General features: G+C 35.5%; 1 long non-coding RNA gene across 5 annotated transcripts in view; it reads left to right on the top strand.

Moving 5' to 3' along the window:
* LOC103879183 overlaps positions 1 to 21,662 on the top strand; it is a 259,760-nt gene that overhangs the window by 63,180 nt on the left and 174,918 nt on the right. For all 5 annotated transcript variants that reach the window (XR_004178665.1, XR_004178668.1, XR_004178667.1 and 2 more), the window contains exon 2: positions 2,254 to 2,291. This is a non-coding gene — a long non-coding RNA (uncharacterized LOC103879183). The remainder of the gene's footprint in view (positions 1 to 2,253; positions 2,292 to 21,662) is intronic.

The raw sequence follows: 21,662 nt of genomic DNA, 5'->3' as shown, positions 1-21,662 counted from the left end.
TCAGCCTCCCAAGTAGCTGGGCCCACAGGTGCTCACCACCACACCTGGACAATTAATTTTTATTTATTTGGTAGAGATGAGGTATTGCTGTGTTGCCCAGTCTGGTCTTGAACTCCTGGGCTCAAGCAATCCTTGCTCTGCATGACACAGCAAGACTCCATCTCATAATAATAATAATAATTAATAATAATAATAACAATAATAATTTTATTTGTTAACTTTTATGTTGGATTTTAAAAGAATTTACTTGCTGCTCTTACAGTATTAGATTATGCTATATGGTTAAGTTTACCTTTACAGTGAGATTTTTACTTTCATAATTTTTCATGCTTTTATTCAGCATCAACTTGATAAGCTCCCTTTAGCATTTCTTGTAAGGCTAGTCTAATAGTGATGGACTTCCTCAGTTTTCTATATCTGAAAAAGTCTTGATCTCACCTTCATTTTGGAAGGACAACTTTACCAGCTATAATATTTTTAGTTGAAGTTTTTTTCTTTTTAGCACTTTGAATATGTTATCTTACTCTCTTCTAGCTCTTCTAGTTTGGTGTTCTGTTTTTGTTTTTGTTTGGTTTTGTCAGCACTTTAAATATTTGATTTCACTCTCCCCTTGCTTACATGGGGACAGAAAAGTAAGATATGTAATTATCTTTGCTCCTCCCTGTGTGAGGTGTTTTATTCCTCAGGTTCTTTAAAATTATTTTATTTATCTTCAACTTTATGAAGTTTGAATGTTAAATGCCTAGGTACAGTTTTATGACATTTATCCTGATGGGTTTTCTGTGAAATTTCCGGATTTGTGGTTTGATATCTCCTGTCAACTTGGGGAGATGCTCAGCCATTTTTGCCTCAGATATTGCTCCTATTCCTTTCACTTTTTATTCTGTTTCTGGTATTCCCATTATGCTGGTTACACCTCTTGCAGTCGTCCCACAATTCTTGGATATTCTACGTTGTTGGGTTATTTCTCAATTTTTAAAATATCTGCTTTTAAGTTCTGCGAGTTTCTACTGTCATATACTCACGCTCAGAGAGTCTTTCCTCAGTCAAGTGTAGTCTACTAGTAAGCCCATCTTAGGCAATTTTCCTTTCTCTTATAGTGTTTCTGATCTCTAGCATTTTTTTTTTTTTGATTCTTTCTTAGAATTTACATTTCTGTGCTTAGATTATTGATTTCTTCTTGCATGTTGTCTACTTTTTTTCACAAAAGCCTTTAACATACCAATCATATGTTATAAAAATGATTTCTAATCTGATAATTCCAACATTTCTGCCATACCGTCTCTGGTTGTGATTCTTGTTCAGTCTTTTCAAACTGTATATTTTGCCTTTTATTTTTTATTTTTATTTATTTATTTATTTTTTTGAGACGGAGTCTCACTCAGTTGCCCAGGCTGGAGTGCAGTGGTGTGATCTCGGCTCACTGCAAGCTCCGCCTCCCGGGTTCACGCCATTCTCCTGCCTTAGCCTCCCAAGTAGCTGGGACTATAGGCGCCCGCCGCCACACCCGGCTCATTTTTTTTTTTTTTCATTTTTAGTAGAGACGGGGTTTCATCGTGTTAGCCAGGATGGTCTCGATCTCCTGACCTCATGATCCACCCGCCTCGGCCTCCCAAAGTGCTGGGATTACAGGCGTGAGCCACCGCGCCCGGCCTGCCTTTTAGTATGCCTTGAAAATTTTTGTTGAAAGAATTGATGTACTAGGTAAAAGAAACTGTGGTAAATAGACCTTCAGTGATATAATGATAAGGTGTGTGTATGGGAGGGAAAACAATCATTAATCTTACTGTTTATTCAGTTTTTTGGTGAAGTCTGTGTCCCTGGACTGCAAAAGTTACTGGTGCTTTTTCGTCACTCCCCTGCACTTACGTGGAACAGGAAGTCTTGAGGGGGCTGTAGGTGGGTATTTCCTTTCCTCCATGTGGAAAGCTATAGTCAGCTGGAGTTGGCTAGGTTAGGGTAGCCAGGTACCTTAGGCTAAAATAGTCTCTCCCGAGGGCAAGCCTTGTTAAGTAGGACAGAATGCTCAGGCATATTTTAAAATGGTTCCTTTTCTCCTCCCCTTGCCAGAAACACGAGCAGATTTTTCCTCATTCTTACTGTGAGGACCTCATAGAGTCCTGGAAGTACAACTCACACAAGTGCAAGAACTGCCTCAGGACTGGTTCCCTGGAGTTTTCTCTCTTAAGCTTGTACACACTGAGCTTTTAACAATTTGTCAATTACAATTCAAGTTTTCCTACCCCTCCACAGGTTCCCTTGGAGTTCTCTGCTGGTGGACCTCTGCTCTGGTAAGTTATGATTGTCTGTATCTGATTATCTGTTTATTCAATTTTGGGACAGAAGTTGACACTATGATCTCATTACTCTGAAGGATCTAAAAAGAGTTCATGATTTTTCAGTTTGCTCAGCTTTGTACTTTTTAGAATAATGGGAGTAAAGACTTCAAACTCCTTAAATGCCAAACCAGAAACTGGATGTCTCCTGCTTTTTTTGTTCTGGCAAACCTCTCCCTTGTCTTCAGCTTCTACAGTCCTTTAAACCTAAGGAAACCATTGATCCTATTACCTTTTCATTCTGATCCTTTTGATACTTGCTTTGTCTGCTGTGGTTCAACTCAAAGCACACAATCATAATACTCATTTCATTGCATTCATGTTAACTCCCTTCATCCTTCTCTTCTTTCTTTATGTTTACTTGACAAAACCACAACTCTAGTTAAAAGGAAATGTCTGCCTATTTCACATTTTTATACATGCAACTGAATGTGGCTGAAGAAAAATACACAACCACAATGAGCATTCTCAGTTTAAATTCATCACTATAAACCTCTAAGGGGTTCTTTTTAGGTCCCAGGCAATTGTTTCCTATTCTCTGGTTCATTGACTTTCCATCTTTTTTTGGAGAACTATTTTACAGTCACCCTTCATATTTCTTGTACTTTGTCTTAGGCAATTTGAGCTGCTATAACAAATTACCATAAACTGGGTGGCTTAAACAACAAATATTGATTTCTTAGAGTTTTGGAGGCTGGGAAGTCCAAGATCAAGGTGCTGGCAGATCAAGTGTCTGGTGAAGGCCCACTTCCTGATTTACAGATAGCAGTCTTCCTCACTGTATCCTGACATGACAAGAGCAGAAAGACAAAAAGTTAACTCTCTCATATCTTTTTATAGGGGCACAAAATCCATTCACGAGGATTCCACTCTATTGATCTAATTATTTCCAAGAAGCCCACCTTCTAATACCGTCGCGTTAGGTGTTAAAATTGCAACATCTGGGCTGGGCGTGGTGGCTCACGCCTATAATACCAGCACTTTGCGAGGCCGAGGTGGGCAGATCATGAGGTCAAGAGATCGAGACTATCCTGGCCAATATGGTGAAACTGTGTCTCTACTAAAAATACAAAAAATTAGCTGGGCGTGGTGGCACATGCCTGTAGTCGCAGCCACTCGGGAGGCTGAGGCAGGAGAGTCACTTGAACCTGGGAGGTGGAGGTTACAGTGAGCTGAAATCACGCCAGTTCCTGGTAACAGAGCAAGTCTCTGTCTCAAAAAAAAAAAAAAAAAAAAAGCAACATCTGGATTTTGGGAGGGCACAAACATTCAGACCACAGCATATTTCCCTCCCAGTGCACTCTCTAAGCAGATGACCTAGCTTCTTTCTTCACTCAGAAGAGCACATCCACGTACCCAGCATTTGAACACATACTCTGCCTTCCTACCTATTATACTGTAGGTGAAAATACTTATGCTTGTATTTAAAATCAATCCCGCACTTGTGCACTGGGATCTAATTCCCTATTATATCCCAGCACATCAGTCCAGCAATTTTCCCCTTTGCTCCTAATATTTATATCAACTCTCTAGTATTGGATTGGTCCCATTAGTTTAAAAACACACTCTTGTTTCTGCGTGTTAAAAAGAACCTTCTGTTGACCTTACTATTTATGCCAGTTATTTCCTCTTAAGCTACAACCATCCAGGTTTTCTGTTCCTTAAATATGACGAGTAAATCTTTAACTGATTATTCTTCTATGACTTTCCTTCCTCTACATTGAAAAATATATTTGACTTTCTTACCATCTAGATCTCAATCTGAAAGTCATATCAGTAGAAAGGTGAATCATGACTTTCCAATGTAAAGTAGCATCTTTGCTAATCTAACACGAATCTCTGTTTTATTTACCTTGATTTATTCAGGAAATTTTTCACAATCTCAAATGTTGATTGTGTATTCATGTGTTGAACTGTCTTTTCCTTGTATAACATAAATTCCACTCGAGTAGACATTTTGTCTTTCTGTCCTCGGCTATGAGTCTAGAAGAGTGTTTCTCAACTGTTTAATTATACTCATATGGCGTTTTTAAGGTATTTTTTTCTTCATAAGCCTCACCTCATAAAATTTAATTACCACAGGTATATTATGGCTTTTTAGAGGGTTACAAATCTTGTAATATCAATGGAGTTTTCATTGTACTGCTTCTCTGTCCCCCACAATCAATTTTGCCTGCTTGGGGTCCATATTGCCCCTGTGGAGCAGATATAGTCTAGAAGAATGTCTGATATGTCCTTAGTGCTAAATTTACTTATATATATATGGACCACATATAACATATTTTATAGTTCATAGTTTATATACATAAGTTATGGGTGTGTATATGAGTATTTATTATATATAATGTATATGTAAAATTATATATATATATAATTTATATATTTTATATGCCTAAATTGGACACTAAAGACAGGTAAGGCATTCTAGACTGCATATGCTCAATTTATATACACACACATATTTGAGAAGAAAATCCTCATTAAAAGCAAGTATAGGATATGTAGAGGTTTATTCATTAAAGAATTATTGAACAATTACTGTGTATAAAGTATCAGAGTGTGATGTCAGAAATGCAAATACTGTTGGAGAAATGTACCCAAAGAACTTAAAATTTCGTGAGAGAATCATGCATATGAAACTAGTTATAATATAAGGTTGGATGAACTAAATGTGCAACAGAGACTTAAACAGTTCTGTGGGACTACAGGAAGAAGTAATTCACTCTGAAGGACAAGGAAAATCTAATGGAGGGAAAGGCAGATGAATAGTATTCCAACAGACACAAAAGGGGACATTTTTTGGAGAAGGTGGAGTCTTGAGGTCCTTAGACACTGGTTTGAGAAACTGCACAGCAAATGATCCTGGGAAAGAGAAGGGGGCGCGCTTTGTATGAGAAGGCTAGACTCTTCCTTTGAATATTATTCAGTTGGCATTAGTGAGTTTTTGAAAGTTAAACCACACAGATTCAAAAAATTTGAAGAAGAAATTATCACTCCAGTTTTTGTAGCCTCATTTAGAGTAAAAATATCTTGCTATTTAGCATTTCATATTTAGGCTTTCACATTGCCAGCAGATTAATTTACCTAAAATGCACATTCAATCATGCCAGTTTTCTGTTTAAAAGCATTCAGTAACTTTATAGCACATTCCAGATAAACTATTAGTTCCTGAGTTGAGGTTTTTGCTCTCCATGATCAATCACTTTCTTACAGCCTATTGAATCTTATTGCGTCATTCCATGCTTCAAAGTCTTCACCAGAAAATACTAATTTCTTACGATTTGCAACATGGAGCTTGCTAATTCCTATCTAATTTCCAGATATGATGGCTCTGGTAAGTTCTATTTTATGTAGAAAATCAATATTACCTTTTGGTCAAGTCTTTAATATAATTATTCTCCAAATAATAACTTTCCTAGCTAGAGGATCTTTTAGAACTACATCTGAAATTTGGAGCCGAGACTAGTGCTTATTCTATTATTTAGATTAAGGCTAAATCTAAGTCATTTGGATATCTTCTTTTGTGAAGGTCCTTTCAAGTCTTCTGCCAATGTTTCATGTTGTGTTTATGCTGTCTCCTTATTGCTTTTCTTTACCGCATGTATTTTTTTTTTCTTCAACTTTTATTTTAAGTTCCAGGGTATATATATGCAGGATGTGAAGGTTTGTTACACAGGTAAATGTGTGCCTTGGTGGTTTGCTGCACAGATCAACCCATCACCTAGATATTCAGCCCAGCATCCATTAGCCATTTTTCCAGATGCATGTGTGTTTTTTAATTGTATGATTTCCTGTGTGTTCTTTATATGGTTTTATTGTTTTCGTTTCTTTGAATTGGATTTACTGCTCTCTTATCTTGATTATTGAAATGGAAGCTTATATTATTGTCAGTGCTTCTTTTTTATAAAATATAGTCTCCCTTTGAGTACTCTTTTAGATGTATTACATAATATTTCATTTGCTATATTTTTATCATTCAATTAAAATATTTTTTACATTCTACTGAGATTATTTTTAACCCACACCTTATGTAGAAAGGTGTCATTTAAACTTATTTAGGAATTTTCTTTTTTTTTGACTTTTATTTTAAGTTCAGAGGTACAAGTGTAGGTTTGTTACATAAGTAAACTTGTGTCATGGGGGTTTATTGTGCAAATTATTTCACCACCCAGGTATTAAGCCTAGAACCCATTAGTTATTTTTCCTGATTGCCTCCCTCCTCCCACTCTCCACCTTCTGAAAGGCCCTAGTGTGTGTTGTTTCCTTCTATGTGTCCCATTACTTAGCTCCCACTTATGATTGAGAACTTGTGGTACTTAGTTTTCTGTTCCTGTGTTAGTTTGCTATGGATAATGGCCTTCAGCTACATCCATGTTCCTGCAAAAAACAGGATCTCATTCTTTTTATGGCTGCATAGTATTCTGTGGTATATATGTACCACATTTTCTTTTTTAAACTTTTTAAAAATTATACTTTAACTTCTGGGATACATGTGCAGAACATGCAGGTTTGTTACATAGGTATACATGTGCCATGGTGGTTTGCTGCACCTATCAACCTGTCATCTAGGTTTTAAGCCCCACTTGCATTAGGTATTTGTCCTAATGCTCTCCCTCCCCTTACTCCCCACTCCCCTACAGGCCCTGGTGTATGATATTCCCTTCCTGTGTCCATATGTTCTCATTGTTCAACTCCCACCTTTGAGTGAGAACATGTGGTGTTTGGTTTTCTGTTCCTGTGTTAGTTTGCTGAGAATGATGGTTTCCAGCTTCATCCATGTCCCTGCAAGGGACAAGATCTCTTTCTTAATGGCTATATAGTATTCCATGGTGTATAAGTGCTATAATTTCTTTATCCAGTCTATCATTGATGGGCATTTGGGTTGGTTCCAAGTCTTTGCTATTGTAAAAAGTGTTTCAAAAAACATACTTGTGCACGTGTCTTTATAGTAGAATGATTTATAATCCTTTGGGTACATATCCAGTAATGGGATTGCTGGGTCAAATGGTATATCTGGTTCTACATCCTTGAGGAATCCCCACATTGTTTCCACAATGGTTGAACTAATTTACACTCTCACCAACAGTGTGAGAGCATTCATATTTCTCCACAGCCTCACCAGCATCTGTTGTTTCTTGACTTTTTAATAATCACCATTCTAACTGGTGTGAGATGGTATCTCATTGTGGTTTTGATTTGCGTTTCTCTGATGATCCGTGATGCTGAGCTTTTTTTTATATGTTTGTTGGCTACATAAATGTCTTCTTTTGAGAAGTGTCTCTTCATACCCTTCACCCACTTTTGATGGGGTTGTTTTTTTCCTTGTAAATCCTTGATATTAAGCCTTTGTCAGATGGGTAGCTCACAAAAATTTTCTGCTATTCTATAGGTTGCCTTTTCACTCTGATGATACTTTCTTTTGTTGTGCAGAAGCTCTTTAGTTTGATTAAATCCCATTTGTCAATTTTGGCTTTAGTTGCAATTGTTTTTGGTGTTTTAGTCATGAAGCCTTTGCCCATGCCTATGTCCTGAATGATTTTGTCTAGGTTTCCTTCTAGGATTTTTATGATTTGGGGTTTTACATTTAAGTCTTTAAGCCATCTTGAGTTAATTTTTCTATAAAGTGTAAGGAAGGGGTCTAGTTTCAGTTTTCTGCATATGGCTAGCCAATTTTCCCAGCAGCATTTATTAAATAGGGAATCTTTTCCCCATTGCTTGTTTATGTCAGGTTTGTTGACTATCAGATGGTTGTAGATGTGTGTTGTTATTTCTGAGGCCTCTGTTCTGTTCCAGAAGATCAGATGGTTGGAGATATGTGGTGTTATTTCTAGGCCTCTGTTCTATGTGCCCATTTTTGTACCAGTACCATTCTGTTTTGGTTATTGTAGCCTTGTAGTATCATTTCAAGTCAGGTAGCATGGTGCCTCCAGCTTTGTTCTTTTTGCTTAGGATTGTCTTGGCTGTACAGACTTTTTTTTTTTTTCATATGAAATTTAAAATGTTTCGTTTTTTTTCTAACTCTGTGAAGAAAATCATTGGTAGCTTGATGGGGATATCATTGAATCTATAAATTACTGTGGACAGTATGGCCATTTTCACAATATTGATTCTTCCTATCCATGATCATGGAATGTTTTTCCTTTTGTTTGTGTCCTCTCTTATTTACTTGAAGCAGTGGTTTGTAGTTCTCCTTAAAGAGGTCCTTCATGTCCCTTGTAAGTTGTATCCTAGGTATTTTATTCTTTTTGTAGCAATTGTGAATGGGAGTTCACTCATGATTGGCTCTCTGCTTGTTTGTTTTTTATGTACAGGAATGCTTGTGATTTTTGCACATTGATTTTGTATCCTGAGACTTTGCTGAAGTTACTTATCAGCTTAAGGAGTTTTGGGACTGAAACAATGGGGTTTTCTAAATATACAGTCATGTCATCTGCAAACAGACAATCTGGCTTCCTCTCTTCCTCTTTGAATGCCCTTTATTTCTTTCTCTTGCCTAATTGCCCTGGCCAGAATTTCCAATATAATGTTGAATAGGAGTGGTGAGAGAGGGCATCCTTGTCTTATGCCAGTTTTCAAAGGGAATGCTAACAGCTTTTGTCCATTCAATATGATATTGGCTATGGGTTTGTCATAAATAGCTCTTATTATTTTGAGATATGCTCCATCTGTACCTAGTTTATTGAGAGTTTTTAGCACGAAGGGATGTTGAATTTTGTTGAAGACCTTTTCTTCATCAGTTGAGATAATCGTGGTTTTTGTCTTAATTCTGTTTATGTGATGGATTACATTTATTGATTTTTGTATGTTGAACCAGCCTTGCATTCCATGAATAAAGCCAACGTGACTGTGGTGGATAAGCTTTTTGATGTGCTGCTGGATTTGGTTTGCCAATATTTTTTTGAGAATTTTTACATTGATGTTCATCAAGGATATTGGCCTGAATTTTTGTTGTTGTGTCTCTGCCAGGTTTTGGTATCGGGATGATTCTGTCCTCATAAAAAGACTTAAGGAGGAGTTCTTCTTTGTCTATTGTTTGGAATAGTTTTGGAAGGAATGGTACCAGTTCCTCTTTGTACCTCTGCTAGAATTCGGCTCGGAATTAGTCTGGTCCTGGACTTTATTTGGTTGGTAGGCTATTAATTATTGGCTCATTTTTAGAACTTGTTATTGGTTCAGGGATTCGACTTCTTCCTGGTTTAGTCTTGGGAGGGTGTATTTGTCCTGGAATTTTTCCATTTCTTCTCTATTTTCTGGTTTATTTGCATAGAAGTGTTTATAATATTCTCTGATGGTAGTTTTTATTTCTTTGGGATCAGAGATGATATCCCCTTTATCATTTTTTATTGCATCTATTTGATTCTTGTCTCTTTTCTTCTTTATTAGTACAGCTAGTGGCCCAGCTATTCATTAATCTTTTGTAAAACCGGCTTCTGGATTTGTTGATTTTTTTGAAGGGTTTTTCATGTCTCTATCTCCTTCAGTTCTGCTCTGATCTTAGTTATTTCTTGCCTTCTGCTAGCTTTCGAATGTGTTTGCTCTCGCTTCTCTAGTTCTTTTAATTGTGATGTTAGGGTGTTGATTTTAGATCTTTCCAGCTTTCTGTTGTGGGCATTTAGTACTCTAAATTTCCCTTAAAATGACTCTTTTGCTTAGCTCTCTGCCCTAGCCTACTTTCTTCACATTCTTTAGAGAGTGTTTCCTCAATAAATTATGTACATCTGACTTCCTCTATTAGGTTCTCAGACAATTCAGCCTAGAATAATGTTGCATTTTCTTTTTAAGAGGTCATACTCCACTGAAGGATATAGATAAGCGAAATTATATGTTATTACAAAGTGACAAGAGCTTCCATGAATTAGTATGTATGGTTTCATCAAGTAGGACAACCACCTGTCTATGTATTTTAGGATGTCACAGAAAACTCCTCTGATTAGTGCTTTTTAAAGAGATGATTGAAGGGATATGAAGAGTGTGCCCAGTAAAGCAACGGAAAAGGAAATAAACAGAGTATCCTGAATCTGGAAAATCTGATTTCCAATATGAGTTGACTCATCTTTATGTTTTGGTCTCTGGGTTTCTTTTATAAGTGCCTTCATTCCATCAGAAGGGCTTCACTCTCATGACATAATCATGAGACAATCAGGTGAAATATAATCTGACACAATCAGGTGAAAATGTTCCACCTCAGAAATGATCACACTGGGATTAGATTTCAACATATTAATTTTGAACAAACACATTCAGTCTACAGCACACATAAAAAATTACCTATTGTTTATGACTCTACTAAACACTGAACTGAGATTTTGCATAAATTGACTCATTTTGTAATTTCAATAGTGCTATTCACAGATGAAAGAAACTTGGGAATATTGAGAAATTTTACAAAGTCCACCCAACTCTTAACTGGAAACCAGAATTTGAACCCTAATATATGGTACTTCAAGCCTATCTGTTTCCAAATCCAATTTTTTTACCATTATATATTTCATTTGTGCTAGATAGGCACAGTTCTTCAAGGCACACAAACACATCATAATACAATATTATAATATTATTAGAAAAAGTTTCATGAAATTTCAGTACAGAAAGTGATTCGTTCCGTATGTCACAAAGAATCAGGAATCATTAAGAACCTTTTCACATCTGAAACGTCTACTTCAACTACTGATTGTGGTACTAGAAACCACACCATCAGTGATTGCCTCCTTTGGACATAAAAGCCTTTGTGATTTTTTAGAGTGCACTTTTCATAAGGGGATACTTTCAACCAAATCATTTCAATTTAGTGAGAATAAATTGAGCTCTGCCTGAGAACAAGTCATTTGTGTGTATGTGAAAAATGCCAGGATAAATGCCCCAGGGCAAGCAGGACTAGAGATAATTAGAGAGAGAGCTTTTAAAAAGGAAAGGCAGAGGCTATACAAAATTTACTTTACTTCCTTCAAAGTTTGCCATAAGCTTTACTGTAGTACTGTTGGATTATGGCAACTCTCATACATGCTCTGATCCTCAAAGTAGCTCTAGATTTCCATTGATGAAGATCAGAGGTTAGAGTATATTTAAAGATGCTAACTCACCATGAAATATTTGCTCTGACTCTGGGCAGTGTCTTCTTTGTGAATGTGAATGAGAAGGTGAGGTCACATAGAAATTTTGCATTCTTTCTATAAAGACTAGCATAACCTGAAGGGCAGCTTTTAAAAACATTGCTTTATTTTAAATGTAAATTGTATTTTCTGTTTGGAAGCATACTGGTAAAAACACTAAAGGCAGTCCAATCCTAAATCTACCTCACAGCTAATGCATATCAGAGTTTAACCTCTTATCTAAATTCCATGTTGATAAAAAGAGATTTGGGATACTGAAAAATATGCTGTGATCTGAATATAGTTAAAAGTCCTAATGTCTTTGTAAGTCTAGTATGACCCACGTTGGCTCTCTGCTCTCAAGGGTACAAAAATCTATTTCTATTTGTATGAGCCAAAGGAAAACTTTCCCTTAGCCATCTGAAAGTTCACTGAAACTCAATTGATAAAAGACAGATAAATAGAAGAAAAGGCATACAAAATTTATTAACATGCACATGTGTTCATGGGCATAATATAAGATATGAAAACTCAACGAAGGGCCAGATGATTGATGCTTTTATATCATTTAAGGTTAGAGAAAGAATAAGGGCTTGGAGCTTGGCAAGACATGGTGTGATAGGGAGAAAGAAAGAAAGGCATGTGGTAAAGGTAGTTTTGTTGTATACATGAAACCTCACAGGTAGCGGCTCTCAGAAAAAATAGATAGGAACCTGTGGTTGTGTTCATATTTCCTAGATCTAGATAAGGGGGAAGACCTCAGAGAAAGCCTGGCTATTTATTTCACTAGAGTAGATTTTTCTCCACAGATGCAAATCTCCTCCACCAAAGGCAGCTTTTCGGGGCTATTTTTGTCTGCAGGCCCTCCAAATAGCCATCTTGGAAGTATGTCGAAGAAGTATATTTTGGGGTAAAATATTTTGGGTTTTCTTTATATGAAAACTTCAACGTGCTGAGCATCTTCAAAACATTTAAAAATTAAGGTAAGAAAATAATGAAAAAATAAAAAGGAAACATTAGTTTTTGTCCTTCCTCACTAGTTGACAGAATTCTATGAATTTTCAAGGCCATCATTACAAATCAACACTTCTATGAAGCGTTCATAGCCCTTCACACAGAGAGGATTAATCACACAGAGAGGATTAATCATTCCCTCAGTTGCTATAACTTACTGTTTACGACTCTATAATGATGCTCTTCAATGTAGTATAACAATTTGGACAAGTACCAATGTTTAGGAATCTATCTGTGCATGTTTCTTACTCTGTTATAGTGATTTGTGTATGTATGAGTCTCCCCCACCAGATTGTGATTTGCTGAAGGGCAAGAAATAGGAAAAGTAGGCTAATTTATTACTGTATCATTGTGCCTAATATGTGTTCACACTAAACATCTTTAAACAGATTGATCCTTTGAATATACAATATTTTTAAAAAAGTATTTGTATTTACTCCTAGATTTTCTACAGGATAAAGTTTAGCATTCAAGGAATTTAATATAACCAAAGTCATTCTAGGGTTGGAGATACGGTTCTAGAAGTTCTGTCAACCAAAAATAGTCAAAAGGGTCAGAATCTAGTTTAAAGATAGTTAGTTTATCAAACACAAAGTTTGAGAATGTCTGCCCACGAAGCGCAGATTCCAAAGTATGAAAATCAGTGCTCTCAAGTGTAGGAGTTTGGGGTCATTTATACAGATAAGGTTTGGGAAGCTTAACAGAATGTCGGCATCTTTCTATATAAGGCATAATACATAGTTACAGTAATCTATTAGTCAGAGTCATCTTTTTTTTTATTTTGGGAAAGGTATATTTAACATTCCACAGTGAAGATATAACCATCATGGGGTCTTCTGTGCCATCAATCTGAGTTAGGTACAGGACAGTAAAGGAGACAGTTAATCTGTAACGAATATTAGTGATTGAAAGGGGAGGGTATCTGGTCTCTGGTCTCTCATTTACAGAACAAGAATGAAGAGGAAGGGAGCCAACCTATATTCTAAGAAACAGAAGTTACAACTACATGTGACGTGGCCGAGATCACAGTCACATCTCTCTCAAGGCTTAAAGTGTTTGGAAGTTTGTAAAAACTTTTAAAGTTTATTTATTTTTAACTTCCCAAGTCAAAACTCAGTAATTTTGACTTCTTTTATGTTCAAGAGTTTAGTCCCACATCACTAGGAGGGCTCATTCCTAAAAATATATTGTCCTGTAATGAGGGGGAATTAGGCTACAAGTTAATAGAATACAGACCAAATTTAAGACAACATAAAGAAAGTGAATTTGTGACTTAAGACAGGCTAAACAGTTACATCTTCAATTAATGCAATTATTTGAACAACCGTTATTTTAGTTTTTTTGGTCGTGCATTTATTTACTCCATTGCAAAGAGATGTTGCAGCACAAATGAAGACAAAAACAATAAAACACAACAAATGATTATAATTCCTAGAGTAAGTAACAGTTTTTGCCACCAAGTTCCCCAAGGTCCAAGCCATCTGCTTAGCCAATTGTTTGGAAAGGGTGTTGGATTTGAAAGGTTATTTATTTGGGTTTTCATATCAGCCATTAGTTGAATAATATTATCTGATTTATCTGGTATATAGACATAGCACTCAGTTTTAATGATCCTACAAGTTTCCCCTTGCGCTGCTGTATGTCTGAAGCCAGATGGTTCTGTAATATAGCTTTTTTTCATAAGATAACTTTATTGTTTAATAACAAAATACCCATGTATCTATCATTTGTGTATAATTGGTTAGGGCTTCTTTATGCTAAATGACACTATCAATACCTAGTCATAGTATGAGGATGGAAGCTGAATGATCATACCAATGAAATATAGAATTAGCCCGATGAGATTGTGAATGAGGAAAATTTGCAGATGTTGACAGGGTATGACCTCCTCAACCTTGTATCTAACATAACCCAAAGAACATCATCCTAACCATCCTGGTGGTAACCATGGTCATACATTAGTGCCGCATAGCCAAGACATTTTATTTGGAGCCAACCAATAAAAATCCAGTTGTCGTGCCCTTTCAGTGGCATGCCAATTAGTACTTTGTATATAATGATGAGGATACACTGTTCCTTGGGTGTCCATCTCGTATCTCTGGTGCTATTGAATGGGGTATCCTCAGTATGATTTATCTGTTCCCAACATAAATGGAGAAGCTGACTAAATTAGCCAAAGGAGTGGGTTAGTCAGATAAAACTGTCCCAAATTTGTGTTATGCCATCCTGAAATTGAGTTGTCTTATCTCTCACTTGGTACAGTGTCATTGTTTCATTCCTCATTTGGGGCAGTTCCAGTGTTAACAATTAATGAATTGGGGGCTTTTTGTTTTTCTGTTTTTTTTTTTTTCCTCAAAACTCTTTCTCTATGCTTTTTGCTTTGTAAAGCAATATTAATAGACCAGTGATGCACACCATCCTTAGTCCTACTAGCGCTAAGTACAGATGATTGTTCTTGAGAAATATGGACATATTTCTGATATTCTATCCAATCTTGTCCTTAGAGAGGTGATACCACCAGGGTAGTCCAGAACCATCAGAAAGAGGCAGTAGACTACATACCCTACAAATGTTTCTTGTTTTTTGTAATCTATTACCATAGTCCTGAGCCATTGCAAGAAGATGTTTGCTGTATAGTCAACAGCTGGTGATAGTAGCAACAAAATATAAGAATTTGAGATGAAAAGGAAGAAATTTAGTGGAAATTTATAAAGGAAGACCTTCCTCAAGTATTAATTATTGTTAATGTAAAGTGTTCATTTGGATACAGGGCTGGTCTGGTGTCTTCAGAAGGCCGATTACCTCAGATGCCATCTTCTTTTGATCTTTGTTGGTTATGGAGAATTTCAATTGTAGATCACCAGTTTGACATGAAGTCTAAGTTGGCAAAGCCAAAGTAGCTTTCTTTAAGTGAATGATGTATATATGGAAACAATTCCATTTAGTTTAGTGGCACAAGGGTTAGTTAGGAGCACCTGAAAAGGTCCCTTTCACCTTGATTGGAGAGAGTCCTTTAAAAGATGCCATTTACCATAGACACAATCTCCTGGCTAAAGTCTGTGGTCCTTGAGTTTTTTGTCTTCCAGGATCTCACTGTGGAAAGTATTTTACTGAATTAGTTTTTATAAGGCCACTAAACTAATACAACCTGTCCCTTTTTAATATCATAGATTCACACTTTCTTAGAGACAATTTCATATTTCTGTATGGTACAATTTCAAACGGAGACAGTGGGTATTTACTAAAAGGGGTCAATCTTAGGTTAAGCAAAACTGATGGAAGAGCCTTTGACCAAGGATTTTAAAAACTTCAGTTAATTTTACCAAACTGAGTTTTCATTACTCTGTTTATGCTTTCCACTAACCCGTAAGACTGGAGGTGACAGGCATAATGGAGATGTTGGAGAGTGGGCCAAATTTTGCATACTGACAAGATTATTTGTGCAGTGAAATGATTATCTCTGTTATAAAGTTCTAGAGAAACTTTCCAAGTTAGAATAATTTTCTCTAAAATAATTTTACTTACTGCTAAAGCTAGTCTTCTGCATGGAAATTCTCTGTCAAGTAAGAGAACATACAAACCATCACTAGAACATACTTGGATACAGCAAGGTTGAACTAAAATTTTAAGGAGAAGTTTGGAATTCAATTTCTGCAGTATCCTGCCAACTCCAAAATCTTCTCAGTTGTTTCTTAGTTTTTGGGGTAGGGAAGGTGAATATTCCTTCTATTCCATTTAGATTGATAAAAAGTCCTTCCTTTGGTATTAGATTACCTAAATATCTTAATTGTTTTTGACAGAACTGAAGTTTTTCTTTTGAGATCTTGTGTCATTTTGAAGCTAATTGTTGTAGCAAATAAATGTCATCCTCTTTGAAGGCTTGTTTATTCCCTGAGAAGAGAAGTAAAATATCTACGTACTGCATCAAAGTGGATTTCTTAGGGGTGTCAACACGTGAAAGGACTGCTTTTTTAATATTTGTAAAAAAGAAGTTGAGCCGTCAGTGTTTCCCTGAGGCATGACTGTGCATGTGTATTGTTTGTCTTCCCAAGTAAAGGCAAAGAGAAATTGTCTATTTTTATTCACACGAATGCCAAAGAATGCACTACATAGGTCTCACCTTCAGGTAGGATAGCAGTTAGCAACACATGGGGGTTTCATACCACTAGATGTCAAGGAATAACTATGTTACTAATTGCCCTCAAATCCTGTACAAAACTCTGTTACCTACAATTTGGTTTTCTTATGAGGAGGATTGGAGTGTTACATGGTCTTGTATAAGGAACAGTCAAGCCTCTTTTTATATTCAAAATTATAGATCTTATTCCTTTTGAGGCCTCTAATCTTAGAAAGTTTTGCTTAAGATTTGAAAGAGATTTCGATGGATTATTTAAATATTACTTGGTGTGATCAAGATAATTTTCCCAATATCGGTGGAGGATTTTGACCATGACTAATCAGGTACTATATTTAACCACTCTTGCAGTTCATTATTTAGCAATTTTATTTCCTCCATGACAATATGAATTGCAATTTGTGAAATAAAAAGATGAAATTTTGAAAAAGTTTTTGATCCTAATAATTCTGTTTTATCTTTTAATTCTAAATACATTTCCCATTTTGAGAGAAAGAGATGTGGATATTGTATAATTATAAAAAGTCTTTCCCTATCAAGTGAATGGAAGCTGAGGGAACCAAAAGGAAAACATATGTTCCTTGTAGAGGACCTAACTGTAAAACAATAGGTTTAGATTTATATACTGATATAGGAGAATTTGTTATACTTATCATTTGTATTGTTTTCTTACTCTGAGGAATGGGACCTTAGAATAAAGTGGGATTTACCACTGATAATGTAGCTTCAATGTCAATAAGAGCATATGTTTTCTCTTCATTTAAATTAATTTTCATTTCCTCTAAGGTATTAATCCCTTTAAAGTTCTCAGAGTATCTCTATTATTCTTTTACTTTGGCCTCTAACTGTTCTTTACATTTTAATTTTCTATAATTCTTTTTAAAAATGCCAAGACCTTTTGCAGTAATTGCAAAGTGGGAGATTGGGTTGGTTTTAGAACTTACTAGGATGTTTAGGGTTTACAAATGGATGGACCAATTGTTTTAGTGGTAAGCTCATGATCTTATTTGCTTTTCCTTTCTGTTTAGTTTTCCTTTTTCTTTTTCTTGCTTGATCAGAGTACAGGACATTGATCAGCAAAATTAACTAGCTCATGAGCTTAAGAGGTAGCTCAACTGAGGCTCTGTCTCTTAATTATTGTCAAGCTAATCTACTTAAAACTCTTAATCTAATCTACTTATAAAGTTTGAGTTGAGAATATGATTTAATGATTAGCACACCTTTCTTCTAATAGGCCTGAATGTTGTTTAAATAATTTTTCAAATCTTTCACAATGTGACATTACAGGCTCATTAAGATCATGTTGGCATTGTTGTATTTTATTCTAAAAAACTGGTCTTTGGAAAAGTAAGGGAATAACATCTAGTAAAGATTGGGAAATATTGTGGGCCCATTCACAATCTGGTTCAGAAAATTCATGGAAGTCCTCCATAATAATCCTGCAGTTTGCTTTTGCTATCCAATCCTTGGCTTCGTTGTCTGACATTAACACGTGAACCAACTGATAAGAGAATCAGGGTAACAAGTTTGAATGTTTAATTTGAATTCTCTAGAAAATCCAATCAGGTTCTAAAAAGGATCCAAGAATTCTTTAATTATGCCTTTGGGTTCTACTTTTAGCCATAGTTGATAAACCAAGGTAAGTTCTCCTCTACTGGACACAGGATGTTCCTGAAATGGAGCCAGAACAGCAGAAGAAGGAGGAAGAGAAAGGGGAGGTAGATGCAGACAAGGAAATTCTAACAGAAGAGAAGGAGAAGACAAAGGAGGAGGAGGAATTTTGGCAGCCTTTTTCAATTCAGAAATTGTTTCAGACAATCTTTTCCTCTTGCAAAGAAATGACTATCAGAACCTCTTTTAAATGCTTTCAAGTATCATTGACAATAGCTCCTCCAGTTATGTTATTTTATTTTAGCGCTGTTTTTTTTCTTACTTAGCACACAGATAAACTAATTCACTTATTTAAAAGTACCCCTTTTGGCCAATGTAATTTGGGGTCTTTGAAATTCATATGAGACCATTTTTCTGGTCTTATAAGCATGACAAGGTGCCGTGAATATTTAGCAGAAATTCAACTGGTGTTTCCAATGATGGCTCCCTCCTTAAAGAGGAAGATTCCGTTTTAGAGTATGATCACCCATAATTTAGACTTTCCTTTTGAATGACCAAAAAGTAGTAATCTTTCTTGAAATGTAGCAATCTGTGATTAATCAAATCACTGTGGCATGTACACTGGTCTGCTATGGAAAATGTAATCCTGCTGAAACAACTCTGTCTCTGTTTGGGAGCTGCTTTGGATTAAGTTTTCTGCTTATCATAATAGCTGCTCAATATTTCACCTTTGAGTAAGTTCTTCCTTTTTATGTGTCTTGATGGTCCCAGGAAACTTGGATGCTTAAGGTACCAAGTGATCAGCCTTTAGGTGTGCCTACCAGATTAAGCAAGGTTTCCTGTTCTTCTTAATGGACTCCCTGTAAGACCGTTTTATTGTGAGTATAAGCTCCAACACTTCCATAAGACCTCAGTCACCTAAGGTGCCTTTCAGCTGGGAGAAACAGTGTCTCTTCAGAACTTATCCTTGTAGAAAACCTCTTACTATTTTGGACACTTAAAAAGAAAGTTTAGGTTTGTCAGTTGAACTGAGCTTCAGAATGTAGCCAATTTTAAAGATTACTCATCTTTGTTTAAGCCACAAAGATTCACTCCCTCTTTTCAGAGAGAAACTGTTTTGTTTCCCTGACCAAAATTTCAAATGTGAGAAAAGGTTTAAAAACTCTATGGAGTGATTCCAAACAAAACCTTAACATCAGAGGAAAGGGAAAAGCACAAATCCTCAATTAGCAGAATCTCTAGAGAACAGCAAATGAAGCTACTACCTTGTAGTAGTGCTTCAGTTCCAACTCCACTGAGTTAGAAATGTGTGCAGTTTGGGTAACGTTCGAATCCTCAGCTAAGCCTGGGAGGATGGGGATTTGAGAGGGGTCTTGCCAAAGATCTCTGTTGACCCCAGCAAGGTTGGATAAACAGAAGTTATTTATGCTGGTACCAAGTCTCTGGCTGTTGGCAAAGTAACAAGAATTATCAGACGTTCATATCAGGTCCCTTCTTGGTTGCCAAAATGTCAACATTAAATAATAAGATTCAGGGTGTATGATTACGTATGAAGTTCATTTGACCACAAATCTTAAGACTAGCCATACAGAAACAGACTCCAAATGAAAGAGGTACGCATTTCAAAGTGGAGAAGTTAAGATTTCACTTATACAAACAGAGTCAGAGCTGTTTCAGCAGGATTACATTTTCCATAGAGGACCGGTGTCTATGCCACAGTGATTTGATTAATCACAGATTGCTACATTGCAAGGAAGATTACTACTTTGTGAAGAAGGGCAATGATCTGGGGAGGTCTTATCTCTGGTGGCTCTTAGCCTTCCTAATTTACAAGGACCAAAAAGGCAGACATTGAAGTCACATGCCATGTAACTCAGGCTGAATAAACATACTCCTCTCAAGGCTCAAAATAACTTAAAGTTCCAACAGCTTTAAGTTTGAATTGTTTTACATTTGAATTGTTTAATTGTGTAATATAAATTGTATTTACATACTGATATATATGTGATTAAAAATATTGTGTGTATGTCTGTGTATACATATATAGCGAGAGAAAGAGACATATACCTATGTGTATATCTGTGTATTTATATGTCACACGTACATATATACGCAAAATATTAGCAGTGATGTCTGTTTGGTGGCATTATTTATAATTTTTAATTTATTTCTTTTTATACATTTGATTATCTGATTTTCATATAATGAACATTTGTTCTTATGTAATAAAGTCATTAAAATAAATAATTATGTTTAAAAAAGAATAGAAAACTTTGAAATATATAAAAAACCTTTTACTGAACTGTATCAAAATATTTAACAATGGTAGAAATCTATATAACTTCATTTGTATGTTTATCTTTTGGTTTGATATTTCTATGTAGTATGGAATACTGTTGTATATCATTTAAAAATACCTTGAAAATTAGCATATAGTACTTAAAATATAGCATTTATTCAGCATCACTTAAAATATATATAGCTTAAAAATCAAAGAAAATGACAGAATGTTGGTGAAACTGTTTTGTAAGTTATAGATAATTTTCCCTTCTTAATATGTGTTTTCAAAATATTCTAAGAATATTTAGGTAGTATTATCATAAAAACATTCAAAAACAGAAAATTACTATTGATCTGGATATTATCACCCCTGTATAATTTTCATTTTTGTTTTTCATTATATATAATAAGTGATAGTGAAAACTTGTTTTTGAGATATTTATCCATTTCAAATCCTTTAATTTCAATTCTTCATCAGCCCTGCAATTTTCTGTACAGTAAGGGAATTCCAGCCTTGACTACTGTCATTTTTTCAACAACTGGATTCATTCTTCTGAATATCTAATGTTCTTCACATTTACTAAAAATTATAAAAGTTATTTTTCATGAGCAATTCATAGTACAAATCTTTTGTGAGTTTTGACATAGCTTTTCCAAAATGCAAGTCTTCAAAGAGCATTGGAACAGTGATCTCATTAATTTCTACTACATCCCTGAGAGGTAAATGGCAAGCCTGACCTGAGAGATGGATTGGGGGCATTTTTATTAAGTGCATGGCAGACACCAAGGAAAGTGGCCAGCACTCAGCAAGACGAAATTAAAAATTAAAAGACACTTTAGAGCAGTGACTAGATGTTACAGAATAGAATTTGAGACAGATTACTTCTCTGCAATAATTTACCGAGAATAAATGTGAACTGCAAATTAGGAACAAAAATAAAATGAGAATTGGAAGTTGTAAGTAAAGATTAAAAAAGCCATACACACTATATTGTAAAAAATACATACAAATATCTAATTTTCATGAAAAAATAGCTTTCCCAAAATATTCAGTGTCCCATTCTCCCTGAAATACATTTTTTAGTTTGTCTCCAACCTGAGAAAAACAAAGAAAAGTCCAAACACAAAGAAACGTTTCTGATGTAGAAAAAATGCTGAAGTACAGGATATTTTAGAGGAGATTAAAATGGTTTGTAC

Source organism: Papio anubis, chromosome 15 (assembly GCF_008728515.1).
Source record: "Papio anubis isolate 15944 chromosome 15, Panubis1.0, whole genome shotgun sequence".
NCBI classification, from domain to species: domain Eukaryota; kingdom Metazoa; phylum Chordata; class Mammalia; order Primates; family Cercopithecidae; genus Papio; species Papio anubis.
This window is presented reverse-complemented; position numbering and strand designations above follow the sequence as displayed.